At 29.7% G+C, this 21,160-nt stretch overlaps 1 protein-coding gene and 4 non-coding genes across 7 annotated transcripts in view; 3 read left to right on the top strand and 2 right to left on the bottom strand.

The window, feature by feature from the left end:
• LOC119607786 (extracellular sulfatase SULF-1 homolog) overlaps positions 1-21,160 on the bottom strand; it is a 95,869-nt gene that overhangs the window by 39,717 nt on the left and 34,992 nt on the right. The window lies entirely within an intron of this gene.
• On the top strand, positions 19,129-19,201 carry Trnaf-gaa. The gene has a single exon. It is a non-coding gene; the product is annotated as a tRNA-Phe (tRNA).
• Positions 19,411-19,483, top strand: Trnav-aac. Its single transcript has one exon. It is a non-coding gene; the product is annotated as a tRNA-Val (tRNA).
• On the bottom strand, positions 20,077-20,149 carry Trnav-aac. The gene has a single exon. It is a non-coding gene; the product is annotated as a tRNA-Val (tRNA).
• Trnav-aac lies at positions 20,359-20,431 on the top strand. Its single transcript has one exon. It is a non-coding gene; the product is annotated as a tRNA-Val (tRNA).

Genomic DNA, 21,160 nt, shown 5'->3' with positions numbered 1-21,160 from the left:
AGTCTAGTCTATAGTCTAGTCTATAGTCTAGTCTATAGTCTAGTCTATAGTCTAGTCTATAGTCTAGTCTATAGTCTAGTCTATAGTCTAGTCTATAGTCTAGTCTATAGTCTAGTCTATAGTCTAGTCTATAGTCTAGTCTATAGTCTAGTCTAGTCTATAGTCTAGTCTAGTCTATAGTCTAGTCTATAGTCTAGTCTAGTCTAGTCTATAGTCTAGTCTAGTCTATAGTCTAGTCTAGTCTATAGTCTAGTCTAGTCTATAGTCTAGTCTATAGTCTAGTCTGGTCTATAGTCTAGTCTGGTCTATAGTCTAGTCTATAGTCTAGTCTAGTCTAGTCTAGTCTAGTCTAGTCTAGTCTATAGTCTAGTCTAGTCTATTAGTCTAGTCCTATAGTCTAGTCTATAGTCTAGTCTATAGTCTAGTCTATAGTCTAGTCTATAGACTAGTCTATAGTCTAGTCTATAGTCTAGTCTATTGTCTAGTCTATTGTCTAGTCTATAGTCTAGTCTATAATGTAGTCTATAGTCTAGTCTATAGTCTAGTCTATAGTCTAGTCTATAGTCTAGTCTATAGTCTAGTCTATAGTCTAGTCTATAGTCTAGTCTATAGTCTAGTCTATAGTCTAGTCTATAGTCTAGTCTATAGTCTAGTCTATAGTCTAGTCTATAGTCTAGTCTATAGTCTAGCCTATAGTCTAGTCTATAGTCTAGTCTATAGTCTAGTCTATAGTGTAGTCTAGTCTATAGTCTAGTTTATAGTCTAGTCTATAATGTCTAATGTTTGCAATTCATGGTCTTCAAGCCTTTTTCCTGTGTTCCGGGTCGATATCATTAATTCTGAACCGCCCAATTGCGAATCGACAGCTCATCATTTCTCTTTTATTTTCACATAAATTTCTTAAGTCTAACCCACTGTGCACCCATACAACTTATAGTATTTCGCGCACCTTGCAAAAATTTGTGCATGGAAGTCTTGTCGGTATGTATGTATGTGTGTGATTATTTTTATTGTTTTGAAAATTTATAAAGATCAACAAAATTGTGTAGAAACAAAGTATTTTCTTATTTTTATTGTAGCGAAAATGCAGCTGCTGTTTCATTTTTGGCAAAAAAATTAAGGTGAAATTTGGAAAATATTTTTTGTGTACTTTTTTTTTTGCAAAAAAAAAACTTAAAACTTGCACGGAAATGATTAAGCAAAAATTATATGTATGTATGCATGTGCTCTTGATTTTTTGGTTGGATGCAAAAACATATAGAAATATTAACTGTAAGCATTGGAAAAAACTGGATAGTTTAATAGCTTTTTATTTGAAATTGTTGCTGAAATTGTTTTTAAGAACCAAGGCCAATTCTATGACCTATTTGAACTTTTAACTAATTTTTATATATGAACATTTACTAAAGATTTTTGAAAGCTTTTAATAACTTCTGCAAGTAATCAAAAAAACTCAGAAATTAATCATCAAGTCAAGTACTCAAAACAAAATATGCAAAATTTAAAATTATTATTTTTTTTTATTATAAAATATTATTAATTTTTCAATTTGTAAAAATTTAAATGTTTACATTTGTATGTCTTCTGCAGTTTTTTGCACTTTTTCACTTGTACTCGCACATCTTTGAAATTGAAAAATTTTTTTGTTTGCAAACATTATTTAAAATAAAATAAAAAATTATTATCCACATGCATGTCTTCAAATTGTTGGCAAATGTTCAATTATTTTTTTTTCTTTCGACTTCTGTATTTATATTTTTGGTATATTTTACAAACAATATCGGCTAAATGGCTATAAATTATAAAGAGACGTGACAAAAAGTATAAAAAAATACATATTCAAAGAACTTTTTATTTACATCCATACATACCCTCGTGTGTTTGCACATACATACATAAATTCTTGTAAAATAAACGCAAATATATTTGATGATAACAATTTAAAATATCGACAGCTATGAATGACATAGAGGCAAAAATGATATGAATGCCATAAAATCAAATGTGTAAATATTTAAACGTGCTAAAAAGGCGGACTTGATTTGGCATTGTCTAAAGTTTGATTTTCCTTAATGTGTTCTACTAGTAAAACCTTTAAAATGTGGTTTATATTAGACTGGCTCTAAAAACGCCAACGTTTTTAGACTAAAATCTAGAATAAGGTCCAGCCAAAGACTAAACTGTAGTCCAAGCAATAGACAAGACTACAGTGCAGACTATAGACCAGGCTATAGTTCCGACTATACAGACAAAGTCAAGTCTATAGACAAGACTATAGTCCAAACTATATAGAATAGACTATAGTCCAGACAATTGACTAGACTACAGATCAGAATATAGACAATACTATAATCCAGACTATAGACCAGGATATTGACTATAGTCCAGACTTAAGACAAAGCTATAGTCTAGACTATAAACTAGACTACAGTCCAGACTATAGCCTAGACTATAAACAATAGTATACTACAGACTAAAGACTATAGTCCAGATTGTGGTGAAAACTGGACTATTGACTACACTATAGTCCAGACTACAGATCAGATTTTAGACATGAGTATAGTCTAGGCATTATACAAGCGTATAGTCCAGACTATAGTTCAGAGTATGGGAAAGATTATAGTCAAGAGAATGTTCAGACAATAGACTAGACAAAAAGCCGGACTGTAGTCCAGACTATAGACAACATTATAGTCCAAACTATAAACCCAACTATAGTCCAGACCAAAGAATAGACTATAGATTAGAATATAGTTTAAACTATAGATTAGAATGTAGTTGGAACTATATACTAGACTGTAGTCCAGACTATAGACTAAACTATAGCACAGACAATAGTCCAGACTAAATTACAGACTAGATTAGACTATTCATTAGACTATATATTATAACCTAGACTAGACTATAGACTAGACTATAGACTAGACTATAGACTAGACTATAGACTATAGACTAGACTATAGACTAGACTATAGACTAGACTATAGACTAGACTATAGACTAGACTATAGACTAGACTATGACTAGACTATAGACTAGACTATAGACTAGACTATAGACTAGACTATAGACTAGACTATAGACTAGACTATAGACTAGACTATAGACTAGACTATAGACTAGACTATAGACTAGACTATAGACTAGACTATAGACTAGACTATAGACTAGACTATAGACTAGACTATAGACTAGACTATAGACTAGACTATAGACTAGACTATAGACTAGACTATAGACTAGACTATAGACTAGACTATAGACTAGACTATAGACTAGACTATAGACTAGACTATAGACTAGACTATAGACTAGACTATAGACTAGACTATAGACTAGACTATAGACTAGACTATAGACTAGACTATAGACTAGACTATAGACTAGACTATAGACTAGACTATAGACTAGACTATAGACTAGACTATAGACTAGACTATAGACTAGACTATAGACTAGACTATAGACTAGACTATAGACTAGACTATAGACTAGACTATAGACTAGACTATAGACTAGACTATAGACTAGACTATAGACTAGACTATAGACTAGACTATAGACTAGACTATAGACTAGACTATAGACTAGACTATAGACTAGACTATAGACTAGACTATAGACTAGACTATAGACTAGACTATAGACTAGACTATAGACTAGACTATAGACTAGACTATAGACTAGACTATAGACTAGACTATAGACTAGACTATAGACTAGACTATAGACTAGACTATAGACTAGACTATAGACTAGACTATAGACTAGACCATAGACTAGACTATAGACTAGACTATAGACTAGACTATAGACTAGACTATAGACTAGACTATAGACTAGACTATAGACTAGACTATAGACTAGACTATAGACTAGACTATAGACTAGACTATAGACTAGACTATAGACTAGACTATAGACTAGACTATAGACTAGACTATAGACTAGACTATAGACTAGACTATAGACTAGACTATAGACTAGACTATAGACTAGACTATAGACTAGACTATAGACTAGACTATAGACTAGACTATAGACTAGACTATAGACTAGACTATAGACTAGACTATAGACTAGACTATAGACTAGACTATAGACTAGACTATAGACTAGACTATAGACTAGACTATAGACTAGACTATAGACTAGACTATAGACTAGACTATAGACTAGACTATAGACTAGACTATAGACTAGACTATAGACTAGACTATAGACTAGACTATAGACTAGACTATAGACTAGACTATAGACTAGACTATAGACTAGACTATAGACTAGACTATAGACTAGACTATAGACTAGACTATAGACTAGACTATAGACTAGACTATAGACTAGACTATAGACTAGACTATAGACTAGACTATAGACTAGACTATAGACTAGACTAGACTATAGACTAGACTATAGACTAGACTAGACTAGACTAGACTAGACTAGACTAGACTAGACTAGACTATAGACTAGACTAGACTATAGACTAGACTAGACTATAGACTAGACTAGACTATAGACTAGACTATAGACTAGACTATAGACTAGACTATAGACTAGACTATAGACTAGACTATAGACTTGGATATAAACTAGACTATAAGCTAGTTTATAGACTAGATTGTAAACTAGACTGTAAACCAGACTATAGACTAGACTTTAAACTAGACTATTCCCTAGGTTATAACCCAGACTAGACTATAGACTAGATCATAGACTAAACCATAGACTAGACCATACAATATACTATAGACTACAGTATAGACTAGACTATAGACTAGACTTCAGACTAGAGTACGGTCTAGACTACAGAATAGAGTACAGTTTAGACATACTAAACTATACTCTAGGCTATAGCCGAGACTATAGGCTAGAATACAGTCAAGATTGTGTTCTAGTCGATAGTCTTGACTAGACTATACCACACACTATCTTTTAAGAAAGTTATTAAAAATTCTACTATATTTTATGTCTTCAATTTACAAATCAATATATTGAAATTTAAAAATCTCTAAATCATAAAATAATTATATGAATTTTATTGATAGCGAAGAAAGACACATTTTTATGATCATTCTTGACCAAGTATCTTAAGTTTATGTGATTTTTTTTAACCATTCTTCTTTATCTTACTTAATTTTCTACTGTTTCTTAATGCATTCCTTTTTTATACATATTTACCTTTAATATGTTTTTTAAGGATGAGGCAAAAAAATAAGAAGAAGAAAACTTAAAACCTTTTAAGACTTTAATGCAAAAAACTTGCTTACCTTGGACTAAATTTGTATTTTTTTGTTGATGTTGTTTTTGAGTTTTTTAAAGTTTTGCATGGATAAAATCACCTTTGAGATTCTTAAAAAATATTGTGTGTGTGTCTCCAGAATTTTGTTGATGTATCTTTTTTGTTATTTTTTTTTTTTTTCTCTTAAGAGTGCTTTTTAATACGAAAATTTTTCATTCTTTAATTTCACATTTCACTAGAATTGTTTCCTTTTTTTTTTGTAAAAAAGGCAATAGAAGCAAAGTGAGCTAACTACAGTTTTGTCATTGTTGCAATTAGTAAGAAACTCCATACATAAATCTAAAGTTCAATAGATAAAGTGGTAAACTAGAATTTGTTGCTAATTCACATTAGAGGTGTGTTGGCGATTCTTATACGAAATTTTTAGATTGGCTGTTGGAGATAACTATCTTTGCTTTTATAGGATTATTTTGTCGATTTTTTTTTTTTTGAAAATATATCTCTTTAATTTGAGTCAAGAGAGTATAAGAGGAATAAAATTAAAAGAATTTATTTAAAATTCTACACTACTACACTATAGTCCACACTATAGACTAAACTAGACTATAGTCCAGATTATAGACTAGGCTATAGTCCAGACTGTAGACTAGACTATAGTCCAGACTATAGACTAGACTATAGTCCAGACTATAAGCTAGATTATAGACCAGGCTATAGACTAGATTATAATCCAGACTATAGACAAGATCATAGACAAGACTAAAGTCCAGACTATAGACTAGACTATAGTCCAGACATCAGGCTATAGATTAGACTATAGTCCACACTATAGACTGGACTATAGTAGCTTTGGTGAGCAATAGATTTGCTTCTGAGATACTTTTTTTCAAATTAAAAGAGCATTTGTCTCAAATCCCTTGATCAGCTTAAATTACTCAATAGTCAGTTTGGAAAAAATGGATCCAAAAAAAAGCACCAAATAATCTGAATCCATAATGTGTCATACATTGATACAGCACATTCTAAATGACACACATACATAAATACATACATATAAATCGAGTATGGATTCTAATCTATAACAAAAAACAACAACTAAAAACCAATACCAACTCTTTTCTCGTCTTTACCTTCGTTACCTTGAGATTAATGCTGAATCATTTATTTTCCAAAAAAAAAAAAAAAACAACAATAAAAAACCTTAGGAGTCAAATGAAAAAAATAAAAAACACATGAAACAGAATCAATTTGCCAAATTACTAAAAGAGGATGTTAAAATCCACATTGGCAGGCAGCCCACACTATCGTAGTTATAAACAAAATATGATTGAAATAATGACCCAACGAATGAACGAAAGTATCCATATAGATAAGTATGTTTATGGACGACTGGATATGAGATGGGTTATATGAGAATGTATGGGATGTGGTGTCTGTTTAAATAACTATGGTGATGATAATGATGTTGGTATAATGATAAATGAATCGATTTCATTGGAAATTTTAACAAACACCAAGCAAATGTTGTGGTGTTTGTGGTGACTCTGAGTATGTGTGTCTGTGTTACGTTTCCCTTTTTTAGGAATTTATGCGTAAAACAGTAGCCAGATTGGTTTCATGATAATGTTTCAGTTAAGAGAGCAGGAAACTTTGTTGTTTCATCACTTTTATTATAATGGTTTTTTAATTTAGTTTAGAGAAAAAGTAATTTGTTTGATTGATATTCATTTTGTATTCATTAATTTGTTTATAAATGAGTAAAAGAGGATTATATATCAACGGAAAAGAAACTGTGTCTAGTTAACGATGGCTCTGATACAAAAAGCTGCAATTTTGACGATATTATAGTCCAGGCATGAAGAATAACATCAAGAATAACCAGTCTATAAACAAGTATATTGACTAGTCTATAGATAAGTACATTTACTAGAATATGAATTATTCTGTTTACTGCTCCATTAATTACTCTATGGACTAGACTATAACATAGCCGATTAACTCGTCCATTGACTAGAGTATGAACTAGTCTATTGACTGCTCTATGAACTAGTCTCTTGACTGATCTATGGACTAGTTTATGGACTAGACTACAGACTAGACTATTGACAAGACTATAGACTAGACTATTGACAAGACTATAGACTAGACTATAGTCCAGACGATAGACTAGACTATATTCCAGACTATAGACTAGACTATAGTCCATACTATAGACTAGACTATAGTCCAGACTATAGACTAGACTATAGTCCAGACTATAGACTAGACTATAGTCCAGACTATCGACAAGACTATAGTCCAGACTATAGACAAGACTATAGACTAGGCTATAGACTAGGCTATAGTACTGACTATAGACTAGACTACAGTTCGGACTATGAACTAGTCTATAAAGCAGTTTATTGAATAATCAATAAAGTAGTCTATTGACTAGTTTATGAACAAGTCTATTGACTAGTCTATAAACCAGTCTATAAACTAGTCTATTGACTAGTCCATAAACTAGTGTATTGACTAGTCTATGAACTAGTCTATTGACTTGTCTATAAACTAGTCTATTGACTAGTCTATGAACTAGTCTATAAACTAGTCTATTGACCAGTCTATAAACTAGTCTATTGACTAGTCTATAAACTAGACTATTGACTAGTCTATTAACTAGTCTATTGACTAGACTATGAAATAGTCTATTGACTACTTTATAAACTAGTCTATTGACCAGTCTATAAACTAGTCTATTGACTAGTCTATAAACTAGTTTATTAACTAGTGTATTGACTAGTCTATAAACTAGTCTATTAACTACTGTATTGACTAGTCTATAAACTAGTCTATTGACTAGTCCATGAAATATTCTTTAAACTAGTCTACAAACTAGTATATTGACTAGTCTATAAACAGGTCTATTGACTAGTCTATAAACTAGTCCATTATATGTGCTAGTCCATTGGCTATTCTATAAACTAGTCTATTGGCTATTCTATAAACTAGTCTATTGGCTATTCTATAAACTAGTCGAATGACTAGTAAATTGACTAGTCTACAAACAAATATATTGACTAGTCAATAAACTAGTCTATTATCTAGTCTATAAACTAGTCTATTGGCTATTATGTAAACTAGGACTATTGACTAGACTATGGACTAGTCTCCTTACTATTGACTACCCTATTGATTACTCTATGGAATAGTCTATTATCTAGTCTATAAACTAGTCGATTGACTAATCTATTGACTAGTCTATGAACTAGTATATTGACAGGTATATATACTAGTCTATTGACTAGTCTGCCAAACTGTTCTTTTTTTCGATTGACAAGGCTTTAAACTTTAATATATAAATAATTTTCGTTTTCTGGGAATTTCGGAACACCCTTTTTTTAACTCATTATCAATGTGGTAAAGGGCTAAATAAGAAACAAACAGATGACACACTGAGTTTTTACCTCAAAAATGTTTTTGCGGTTTTGTTTAAAAATAATACATTTTAAAATAAAACAATTGTTTAATAATTTTTAATCTACTTTAACAATAAAGTAATTTAATTGTAATTTATCAAATGACATAAATAATTAATATGCTTTTCAAAACATTTTATGAAAAATTTATAAATGTAATTTATTTTAAAATTTTACTTTAATAAAAATTAATAATATTTTTTTTGTAGAAGCAAATATTAGGCAAACAATTTGCTGTAATTTCACTCACATGACCAAATTCTATAAAATGTGTGACAAATTAAGTTTATATTTAAAAAACAAACAAAATTATAAATAAATTTATTGAAAAAAATTTGTTAAACGAATTTCATTTATATTGACTGTGAGACATTCTAATGACTCACAAGTATAGTGTTTAATCCGATAGAAATGTTCGGCGAATATCTAAAAAATGTTTAAAAAAGAATTCCAGGAATATTCGCGAAATCTTTATTTATAGATTTTTTTTATAAAATTTATTTTTTATAGAAAATTGTTGAGAAATTCTTTTATTGGAGAAAATTTTTGGTAAATTGTGTAAATTACTAATAAATTATTTAGAACAAATTTTTCACATAGGTCGGAGGAGGACCCGAAATCAAAGCATACTATTTATCATTGATAGACTAGTACTTATCACGTTGACCGGGCGCTCTGTGACAGGATCAACTACTATATGTTAAGAGATATTTAGGAAAGAGATTTTTGGCGGTACAACATAGGGAGCATTTATATTCTTTACTTTGGTAACTATGTTTAATAACCTGACGACCCTAACCGGGATCTGACTAAGACCTATTAGTTACGTAGGCGATTTAGAACTTTTAAAATGAAGAAACTATACAAATTATTTGTGAAGAAAGGCCGCGAAGACTCAGAATGCGGTCTTATGCCGGGCTCAGACTATAGGGCTGAATGGCTGAAAAATAGACTTTAAACTAAACTCCCCAGTACATAAAATTCTGTTTTCTGGACAAGAAGATACCAGGGACTGATAGAGTTAAATACTTAGCTATAATGCTTGATTGAGAGGATGAACTAGAAACATCATTGCTACGTAGAAGAACCATACGCTCGAAATAGGTTCTTAGTTCCACGCTTTATAAAAGGGAGTTTGGAGATATTGCTTAAAAACTTGATTTCTGATTAAAAAGATACCAGTGATTGATAAAGTATATAGTATGTCGCATGTTTTGAAGTTGCGTCGTTAGTGCTTCGATTCGTACTCACAGCCTAGAGGATTTTAACTTTAAACGAATTGATGAAATTCGGTTACAGAACACATCATCTATGTATACAGGTCATATTGGACCTTGGACATCAGACGTACCGGATCGCATACCGGAAACATAATTTGTTGGGTACTGTGCAACATCGATCCCATATAGAATATCGTAATCAAGCAAACTCCTTCGGGAATTTGTTGATACACGGATTGCACTAAACTGATAGATAAAATGGGTCTGGAGATTCCCCCAATGGGATTGAAAACTCATAACTTGAGATATACTATCATCTACCTAGCGCAAACAGATGTTAACCAGAAGGAGATATCATACTCTTATAGCGGTAAACTTTGCATCCTATGGATAACAGGTCACTCGGGAATATTTGACAACAGAAGAACGAATGTACATGCTATAGAGAGAAAAGGGCTTGAGTATGTTAATTTGACGAAAGTAAAACCATTCGAATCAAGAAGGGCAGCGGTATGAATCGATGAGTAGGATAATTAAAATTCATTGCCGTTACCCCAACTAGAACGGTACGAGAAGCCTCCTACTACACAAAATCACTAAAGCACTTTCTTTCTCTGTCGTTGTCAGGTTTATGACAAAATTAGATCTAAATATCTTAGAAGCGATGTTATTCCAGACATAACATCCCTCCGATGTTCGAAAACTGAATTTCTGAACATCAGACGATAGTTCCTTTCGTAGATCGCTATATAAGATGTTTCCAGGAACATTATCTACACTAAAAAATTTAGTGTCGATTTGGAACCAGGCGTGTATATATTTTTTCCCTCTGTGTATGAATAGGAGCTCACATTAGGTGAGTTGCCAGACTATATGTATTTTTTCGGATAATAAAATTAAAACCCCTATTGAAAAGCTATAATTTTCTCAATATTTACAAGCTAATTGCAAACACAAAATGTTGTCCAACTAATAAAAAAATAAATATTAAATACTTACAAATGTATGCACATAAATCTTTCAAAATCTCGTATAATAATAAAATCCATAAACAGCAAAATACGTCTCCATAATGATGTTCAAACGTAGACAAAGCAATTAACCAACAAAAAAAATGCAATTCCTTATTGCGCAAAATGATACATTTATGGGAATTCACAACACTGGCTGGCTACAAGCCAAACCCAAAACAAATTAAATTATTATAGCAAACAAACATTTTTTATTTAAAGTTTTAGCCACAAAATAAATAAAATATAATTTGTGTTTAAAAACAAACAAATATTTAAACAAGTTTCACAAAAATCACCCACAATTTTATAAATGAAAACAATTAATATTTTAAATTTAAATTTGTTCTTAATAATATTTTCTTTAAAAAAAAAAGATTTCTTAACAGCCGTTGCTGCTGCTGCGGAGGCGAAAATACAAAGTTAACTGAACGAATAATGAGGTGTGAGTTCATTCATGTTCTTCATACATCATACAAATGACTTTTTGTGCTCGAGTGTTTATAAATTTTTGAATTTGAAATATAATTGCAATAACACACACACACATACACCCACCAACAAAACTCACTGACACTTTTTGTGAATGTATGAAGTGTGTTGCAACACTGAATGCAACACAACAAGTGCACGAAAGTGCATGTGAGTGATTGAGTGTGAATGTTTGAATGTAAAAGATATAAATATTAAAGTTGATTCCTTAAATTAACACAGATAGATAGACAGACACACACACTCTCTCTTACAGGTACCAACACTCTAAACATTATCTTATGAGTTCACAAGTACTGAGATCAGCTAAACCACAATTATTAAACATTTTCCAAAAATTTTCCATAAAAAGAAAATTTATGGAAAATTTTCTATAAAAAGAAAATTTATGGAAAATTTTCTATAAAAAGAAAATTCAAGAAAAATTTTCTATAAAAAGAAAATTTATCCAAAAATTTTCTATAAAAAGAAAATTCAAGGAAAATATTCTATAAAAAGAAAATTCAAGGAAAATGTTCTACAAAAAGAAAATTCAAGGAAAATTTTCTATAAAAAGAAAATTCAAGGAAAATTTTCTATAAAAAGAAAATTTAAAGAAAATTTTCTATAAAAAGAAAATTTATGGAAAATTTTCTATAAAAAGAAAATTTATAGAAACTTTTCTATAAAAGGGAAGTTTAAGGAAAATTTTCTATAAAAGAAAATTCAAGGAAAATTTTCTATAAAAAGAAAATTCAAGGAAAATTTTCTATAAAAAGAAAATTCAAGGCAAATTTTCTATAAAAAGAAAATTTATGGAAAATTTTCTATAAAAAGAAAATTTATGGAAAATTTTCTATAAAAAGAATATTCAAGGAAAATTTTCTATAAAAAGAAAATTTATGGAAAATTTTCTATAAAAAGAAAATTTATGGAAAATTATCTATAAGAAAAAATTTATGGAAAATTTTTTATAAGAAAAAATTTATGGAAAAAAGAAAAGAAAATTTATGGAAAATTTTCTATAAAAAGAAAATTTTCTATGAAATGAAAATTTATGGAAAATTTTCTATAAAAAGAAAATTTTCTATGAAATGAAAATTTATGGAAAATTTTCTATAAAAAGAAAATTTATCCAAAAAGTTCTTATCAAAAGAAAATTCAAGGAAAATTTTCTATAAAAAGAAAATTTATCCAAAAATTTCTTATAAAAAGAAAATTTATCCAAAAATTTCTTATAAAGAGAAAATTCAAGGAAAATTTTCTATAAAAAGAAAATTTAAGGAAAATTTTCTATAAAAAGAAAATTTAAGGAAAATTTTCTATAAAAAGAAAATTCAAGGAAAATTTTCTTTAAAAATAAAATTTATTGAAAATTTTCTATAAAAAGAAAATTCAAGGAAAATTTTCTATAAAAAGAAAATTCAAGGAAAATTTCCTATAAAAAGAAAATTCAAGGAAAATTTTCTATAAAAAGAAAATTCAAGAAAATTTTCTATAAAAAGAAAATTCAAGGAAATTTTTCTATAAAAAGAAAATTCAAGGAAAATTTTCTATAAAAAGAAAATTTATGGAAAATTTTCTATAAAAAAAGAAAATTTATGAAAAAATTTCTATAAAAGAAAATTTATGGAAAATTGTCCTCATGTCCCTATTTGTTTCATCCCAGTCCTTAACCTAGTGCACTTGTTCTCCGTTCTTTTTTTTGTCGTTATTTGTGGGTTAATGTGCAAAACTAAACTAAATTGTAATTGTTACACTAAATACTTACATGCAACTTGTATCTATGTAAGTATCTGTAGTGTTTGTTGTTGTGGCATTTATTATTATTATTATTGTTCAACATGTAATTGTAGTTGTTGTTTTTTAGTTGTTCCTGTACCACACAGGTTGCAACACTAACGACCATACCAATTTGTTTTATTAGTGTCCGTCCTGCTGTCTGTCGAACTGTCCTATTGTAGGTTTGTTAGAGAAGTAACAACTTTTAGTTTAATACCACATGTAGTCGCATTTGTTGTGCCAGTAAATATGTAAAAAATTGGTGTAATTAGAACAGTTAAAAAGTTTACAATACAATATTTATGCTGACGAAAAGACAGGTAGTCTTCTCGTCCATGAACATTTTATGTTTCGTCCAGAGAGTGCAATAAAACACATATAACAGACACTTAAAGAAAATAGTGTTCTAATACCAAAGTTTTCGCTAAATTTCATTTTTTATAGAGAATTTTCGATAAATTTTCTTTTTATAGAGAATTTTCGACGAATTCTCTTTTTATAAAGTATTTCCAATCAATTCTCTTTATATAGGAAATTTTCGATAAATTCTCTTTTTATAGAGAATTTTCGATAAATCTTCTTTTTATAGAGAATTTTCGGTAAATCTTCTTTTTATAGAGAATTTTTTTTTAAAAGAGAATTTCCAATCAATTCTCTTTTAATATAGAATTTTCGATAAATTCTCTTTTTACAGAGAAATTTCGATAAATTATCTTTTTATGGAAAATTTTCGATAAATTCTCTTTTTTTATAGAGAAATTTCGATAAATTCTCTTTTTATAGAGAAATTTCGATAAATTCTCTTCTTCTAGAGAACTTTCGATAAATTCTCTTTTTATAGAGAAATTTCGATAAATTCTCTTTTTATAGAGAAATTTCGATAAATTCTCTTTTTTATAGAGAATTTCCAATCTATTCTCTTTTTTATAGAGAACTTCCAATCAATTCTCTTTCTATAGAGATTTTTCGATAAATTCTCTTTTTATAGAGAATTTTCGATAAATTCTCTTTTTATAGAGAATTTTCGATAAATTCTCTTTTTATAGAGAATTTTCGATAAATTCTCTATTTCTAAAGAAGTTTCGATAAATTATCTTCTTATAAATATAAGTTTCGATAAATTCTCTTTTTATATAAAATTTTCTCTTTTTATAGAGAATTTTTGATAAATTCTCTTTTTATAGAGAATTTTTGATAAATTCTGTTTCTATAGAGAATTTTCGATAAACTCTGTTTCTATAGAGAATTTTCGATAAATTCTGTTTCTATAGAGAATTTTCCATAAATTCTGTTTCTACAGAGAATTTACCATAAATTCTCTTTTTATAGGGAATTTACCATAAATTCTCTTTTTATAGGGAATTTTCGTTAAATTCTCTTTTTATAAAAAATTTTCGTTAAATTCTCTTTTTATAGAGAATTTTCGATAAATTCTCTTTTTATAGAGAATTTTCGATAAATTCTCTTTTTATAGAGAATTTTCGATAAATTCTCTTTTTATAGAGAATTTTCGATAAATTCTCTTTTTATAGAGAATTTTCGATAAATTCTCTTTTTATAGAGAATTTTCGATAAATTCTCTTTTTATAGAGAATTTTCGATAAATTCTCTTTTTATAGAGAATTTTCGATAAATTCTCTTTTTATAGAGAATTTTCGATAAATTCTCTTTTTATAGAGAATTTTCGATAAATTCTCTTTTTATAGAGAATTTTCGAAAATTCTCTTTTTATATAAAATTTACGATAAATTCTCTTTTTATATAAAATTTTCGATAAATTCTCTTTTTATATAAAATTTTCGATAAATTCTCTTTTTATAGAGAATTTTTGTTAAATTCTCTTTTTATTGAGATTTTTCGATAAATTCTCTTTTTATTGAGAATTATCGATAAATTCTCTTTTTAGAGAAATTTATTTGAAAAAAATCTTATTTTTATTCTCAGTGTATATCCATAAAATTTACAAATTTATCATGCACTTCGTACCCCTGTTAATGGTAATAAAAGGACACGTCAAAAAAGTAGTTGTTGCAATTTTACATTTAAAATCCAAGTACTTTAACACACATGGACGGTAAATGAAGAACATTCATAAAATACAACACCAACTATACAACACAGGCAGAAAAAAAAAACAACAAGGCAAAATGCATTGACAGGAAAAAGGACATCATCATTTTATGTGAATAATACACATTCATAAACTTACAAGTAAAACTACTTGAAAAAGAAATGTTTCGAAATATAGAAAGAAACAGTTGTCATACAATTACCGCATAACAACTGACAGTACTTGACAATAATTTAAGGCATTTATACGAGGGTTGTAGGTTAAGTTTAGCTTGTTTAATTTCAAGCAATGCAATAAAATGAATTTCAAAGTTGAAAGTTATTTTTGCAAACAATTCTTCTTTCTTCAACTTAATTCTCAGACCACGTAAGAACACATAATTGCAACTAGAGTAAAATTCACAACCCAAAAAAACAGTTATAACAATTTATGACTTTGCAGGTAAAATGTTGTTACTTCCTTTAAACATTACAGTTCGAAATAAAAATGTCGCATTGCACATGTTTTATATTTTGTTCTATATCCTTGTTGTGTATTTGTATGTGAGTCTGTATAAATTTTCATTTCATTCTTAATCCTTTTGCCAAATTTCTATAGTCAAGTATTCTCTTCTATACGTGTATGTGTGTAACTACAATTGCTTTCTAAATTTACCAAAAAAAATGTTCTTTCTATATTTGTTGTATTTGCAACACTAACAAAAAAAAGTACTTTAAAAAATGAGACAACAACTGAATAGTACAGAAGAAAGGAAAAAACTCCTCCTGCATGATTATTGTAGTCAATTGTAAAATACAATTTTCATAAACAAGAAACTCATATTTGAAGAAATAAATGAAACTAACATTTTTGCAAAAATATGAAAAGCAAAATATGTATGTAAAAATTACCTAGAATAATTTTTTTTGGTAAAACAGATTTGTGAATGAATTAAATCTTCTAGAGGTGAATAAACACATGACTATTTAGTTCCGCAACTGTTTTTTTGACAGTGATCAATATTTTTGACTAAAGACTGATCTACAGTCTTCACCATACAATGATCAACAGTCTTGACTATAGCCTGATCTATGGTCTTGACTATAAACTGACCTATAATCTTGACTAGAGACTGCTATAGACTTGACTATAAACTGCAATATAGCTTTGACTATAGACTGATCTATAGCTCTGACTATAGACTGATAGCTTTCAATATAGTCTTGACTACAGACTGATCTGGTCTATAGACTAGACTAGTCTAGTCTATAGCATTGACTATAGACTGGTCTATAACCTTGACTATAGACTGGTCTATAACCTTGACTATAGACTGGTCTATAGCCTTGACTATAGACTGGTCTAAAGCATTAACTACAGACTGGTCTAGAGCCTTGACTATAGACTGGTCTAAAGCATTAACTACAGACTGGTCTACAATATGGTCTATAGCCTTGACTATACCTTGGTCTATAGCCTTGAATATAGACCAGTCTATAGCCTTGACTATAGACTGGTCTATAGCCTTGATTATAGATTGGTCTATGTTATGGTCAACAGCCTTAACTATACCTTGGTATATAGCCTTGAATATAGACTGGTCTATAGCCGTTACTATAGCCTGATCTATAGCCTTAACTATAGTCTTGACTATAGACTGGTCTATAGCCTTGACTATAGACTGGTCTATAGCCTTCACTATAGACTGGACTATTGCCTTGACTATAGACTGGACTATAGCCATGACTATATATAGACTGGTCTATAGCCTTTACTATAGACTGGTCTATAGCCTTTACTATAGACTGGTCTATAGCCTTTACTATAGACTGGTCTATAGCCTTTACTATAGACTGGTCTATAGCCTTTACTATAGACTGGTCTATAGCCTTTACTATAGACTGGTCTATAGCCTCTACTATAGACTAGTCTATAGACTAGTCTATAGCCTTTACTATAGACTGGTCTATAGCTTTACTATAGACTGGTCTAAAGCCTTTACTATAGACTGGTCTATAGCCTCTACTATAGACTAGTCCATAGCCTTTACTATAGACTAGTCTATAGCCTTTACTATAGACTAGTCTATAGCCTTTACTATAGACTAGTCTATAGCCTTTACTATAGACTAGTCTATAGCCTTTACTATAGACTAGTCTATAGCCTTTACTATAGACTAGTCTATAGCCTTTACTATGGACTTTTCTATAGTCAACAGCCTTGACTATAGACTGGTCTATAGAGTTGACTATAGACTGGACTACAGACTAGACTATAGACTAGTTAATAGCCTTGACTATAGACTGGTGTATAGGCCCGACTATAGACTCTACAGATAGATCCATAGTATTGACTATATAATAATGACTATAGACTGGACTTCAAACTTGAGTATAGACTGGTCTATAGCCTTGACTATAGACTGGTGTATAGCCTTGACTATAGACTGGTCTATAGCCTTGACTATAGACTGGTCTATATACTATTCCTTACTAAAGGCTATAGACTAGTTTATAGTAAAGGCTATAGACTAGTATATAGTAAAGGCTATAGACTTGTCTATAGAAAAGGCTATAGACTAGTCTAAGTAAAGGCTATAGACTAGTTTAAGTAAAGGCTATAGACTAGTCTATAGTAAAGGCTATAGACTAGTCGGTAGTAAAGGCTATAGACTAGTCTAAGTAAAGGCTATAGACTAGTTTAAGTAAAGGCTATAGACTAGTCGATAGTAAAGGCTATAGACTAGTCGGTAGTAAAGGCTATAGACTAGTCTAAGTAAAGGCTATAGACTAGTTTAAGTAAAGGCTATAGACTAGTTTAAGTAAAGGCTATAGACTAGTCTATAGTAAAGGCTATAGACTAGTCTATAGTAAAGGCTACAGACTATAAACTAATCTATAGTATTTACTATAGATTGATCCATATTTTTGACTATATAATAACCTAGATAGATCTTGACTATAGACAGATCTATAGTATTGATTATATATAGATCTATAATTCTGTCTATTGACTGATCTGGTTTTTGTTCCAAATATTTCTCGGATGGAAACAAAAACTCGATCAAAGTATTAAGAAAGGAATTGTCATATATTCAAAAGTCTGATGTCACAGTTATATATAATGAAAACATACATATACATATTTACATTATATACACACATTTCATTATCCTTTTGTTGTTGTACAAAGTAGAATAATTTTTCTGGTTGTTCCTTATTATTTCGTTGAAAGTTTTTTTTACTTTTTTATTAAATTTTTAACATGTCCTGCCATTGTTATCCTTGTATTCATACTTGCAGCATACAAACAATACATACTTAGTACATAAAAGTTCATTCATACATTTATCTTCTTTCTGAATTTACAAAAAAAAACTTAACAATAGGGAGTTAACAACAACAATGTTAAAAAAAGGATAAAAACAAGTAAAAGTGCACTTTTACTTGACAATGTAGTTAGTGGTGGTAGTAGTAGTTGTAGTTGAAAATGAAATTAAAATTATTTGTAGGAAATTTAAACAAAGAAAGACTAAACACATACAAAAAGGAAGAAAAGTACATACATGTCTATGCATGTATGTATTCAACCATGTATGAATAGTTTAAATTCCAAAATTATAAAACAAATCTAAAGAATGAACTTTCACATGTGGTTTCATTTACTCTGCTGAGATTGTGATGATGATATGTACAAAAAGCAACAACAACAACAAAAACATTAAAAAGTTAACAATACTATAAAACAAACAAAAAGCTTCAAATGTCCTTGGAGATATACAAGTGTGTGGGTAAATTGTTGTTAAACACAATTCATTAGAAATGTATCTAAAGAAATTTTAAAATATTTATTTAAAAGTAAAAATAAGATTTTAGTTAAACAAGTGTCACAAGCCGAAATAGCTCAGTTGGGAGAGCGTTAGACTGAAGATCTAAAGGTCCCCGGTTCAATCCCGGGTTTCGGCAGTCATTAATTTTTTACTTTTATTTTAAAGTAAAATACCTGTTTAAATATAAAATCTCTGCCTTGATTTGACTTTGTTATGGTTATTTTTAATTTCTTTGCTTTTGTTTTTGTTTGCTTTTTACTTTTCTTTGCTTGTGTATGTTTTATTTTTGTTGTTATTATATTACTGCTTGTGCTTAGTTTTAGCTTTGCTGCTTGGATGTTTATAGTTTCCGTGGTGTAGTGGTTATCACATCCGCCTAACACGCGGAAGGCCCCCGGTTCGATCCCGGGCGGAAACAGTTAACTTTTTTATTTATATTTTTTCAATTATAATAAGTTAATTTTTTTTTATTTTAATAATAAACTTTAAAGATTTTCGAATTTTTATAATATTCTAACTGAAGCCGTTGGTATTTCTCCAACATTAAGTATCCTAATATCTAGAAAAGATATTAATACAACGACCTAGATCGAATAATGCCTACGACTGTACGATTAATGTTTGGACTTCCCAAGTTGAAGTTTTCATAAACGATCCCGTGTAGTAGTCGATTATAGGTTTATCACTTAACATAAAGGGCTGAACCGAACTGTATCATTAAGAAATACAGTCGTTGGCACTATACGATCTAGGTCGTTGTATTAATATATTTTCTAGGTATTAGGATTCTTCGACAAATTGGTCCAGAATATAAATGCATTTGAAAAGCCCTATATAAAACAAAAATTTGAATCCAACTCCCCAAAATGAAAGTCGTGGAGGTCTTCCAATCTCTATTATCTGAATTTTGACTAACAGCAAATCGACCTCGACTATTTATATCGAGGTTAACGATATGGATTCTATCAAAATGATCGCTTAATTACAAACCAATCAAAAACAAATTATACATGTTTCCGCCCGGGATCGAACCGGGGGCCTTCCGCGTGTTAGGCGGATGTGATAACCACTACACCACGGAAACTATATTTAGGTACGAAACAACAAACACATTTGAGAAATAATATCAATTCATTGAATATTCAATAAAATTTTTGTAAGTTTTAATAAAATACAGTAGAAATTTAAAAAAAAATTGATCAAAACTAAAAAATAGAATGTGTTTTTTATAAACATAATGAGAATTATAATCTATGGGCAGCATGACTCCAACTAGCTCCCTAATGATGTATAGTTTCCGTGGTGTAGTGGTTATCACATCCGCCTAACACGCGGAAGGCCCCCGGTTCGATCCCGGGCGGAAACATGAATAACTTTTTTTTAAATTATTTTTTATTAAAAGTTAGGAATAATAATTTTATCAAAAGAAATTTTGGTCTTGGATGGGAACATGTATTGTTAATAAAAGGGGCCGACAAGTTTTTTACCCAGTATATATAAAGCCGCACTGAATACGAATCTTAACTTCAGAATTAGATGGGATTTAAGATATCGCCATCTGAATTGTTTAAAAATCTGCTGCAGTTTCTAAGATATCATGCGTTAAAGTTGACGGAAGGATAGACATCGTTAAGTCAAATCAAAAACTGATTAGGAGTCTATTGGAATATCCTTAGATAGGTGAGGATCCAATTATTTTGCTCGTTATAAACAATATCTACAGAGCATAATACCCTCCTTAATATAGTAATGCTATGTATATACCGCAAACCATGAGTTTTCTAGATTTAGGTGAAGATATCCTGAAGTATAAAGACGATATATCAGATGTTACGCCTTTATTATAAAGTTGACCGACCGGACTTTCAAATGGTATACAACATTTTATATATAAAGCTGTATTGCCAATGTTATTACATCTCAAAAAGATTTGATGAAGCAAATAATCGGGTCCAGCACAACTCAATCCCTTTTTAGGACACAATATCACAAATTCCAGATTTAATGAAGAAAATATTTGGCACAATCCCTTAGAAACGTCTAACTTGGTATCAGGGTTTTGTCAATTTAAATTGTTGTCGGCTTGTGTAACACA

Source organism: Lucilia sericata, unplaced genomic scaffold (assembly GCF_015586225.1).
Source record: "Lucilia sericata isolate MDLA Ls3-8-SP2 unplaced genomic scaffold, ASM1558622v1 Contig000749F_arrow, whole genome shotgun sequence".
Taxonomy (NCBI): Eukaryota; Metazoa; Arthropoda; class Insecta; order Diptera; family Calliphoridae; genus Lucilia; species Lucilia sericata.
This window is presented reverse-complemented; position numbering and strand designations above follow the sequence as displayed.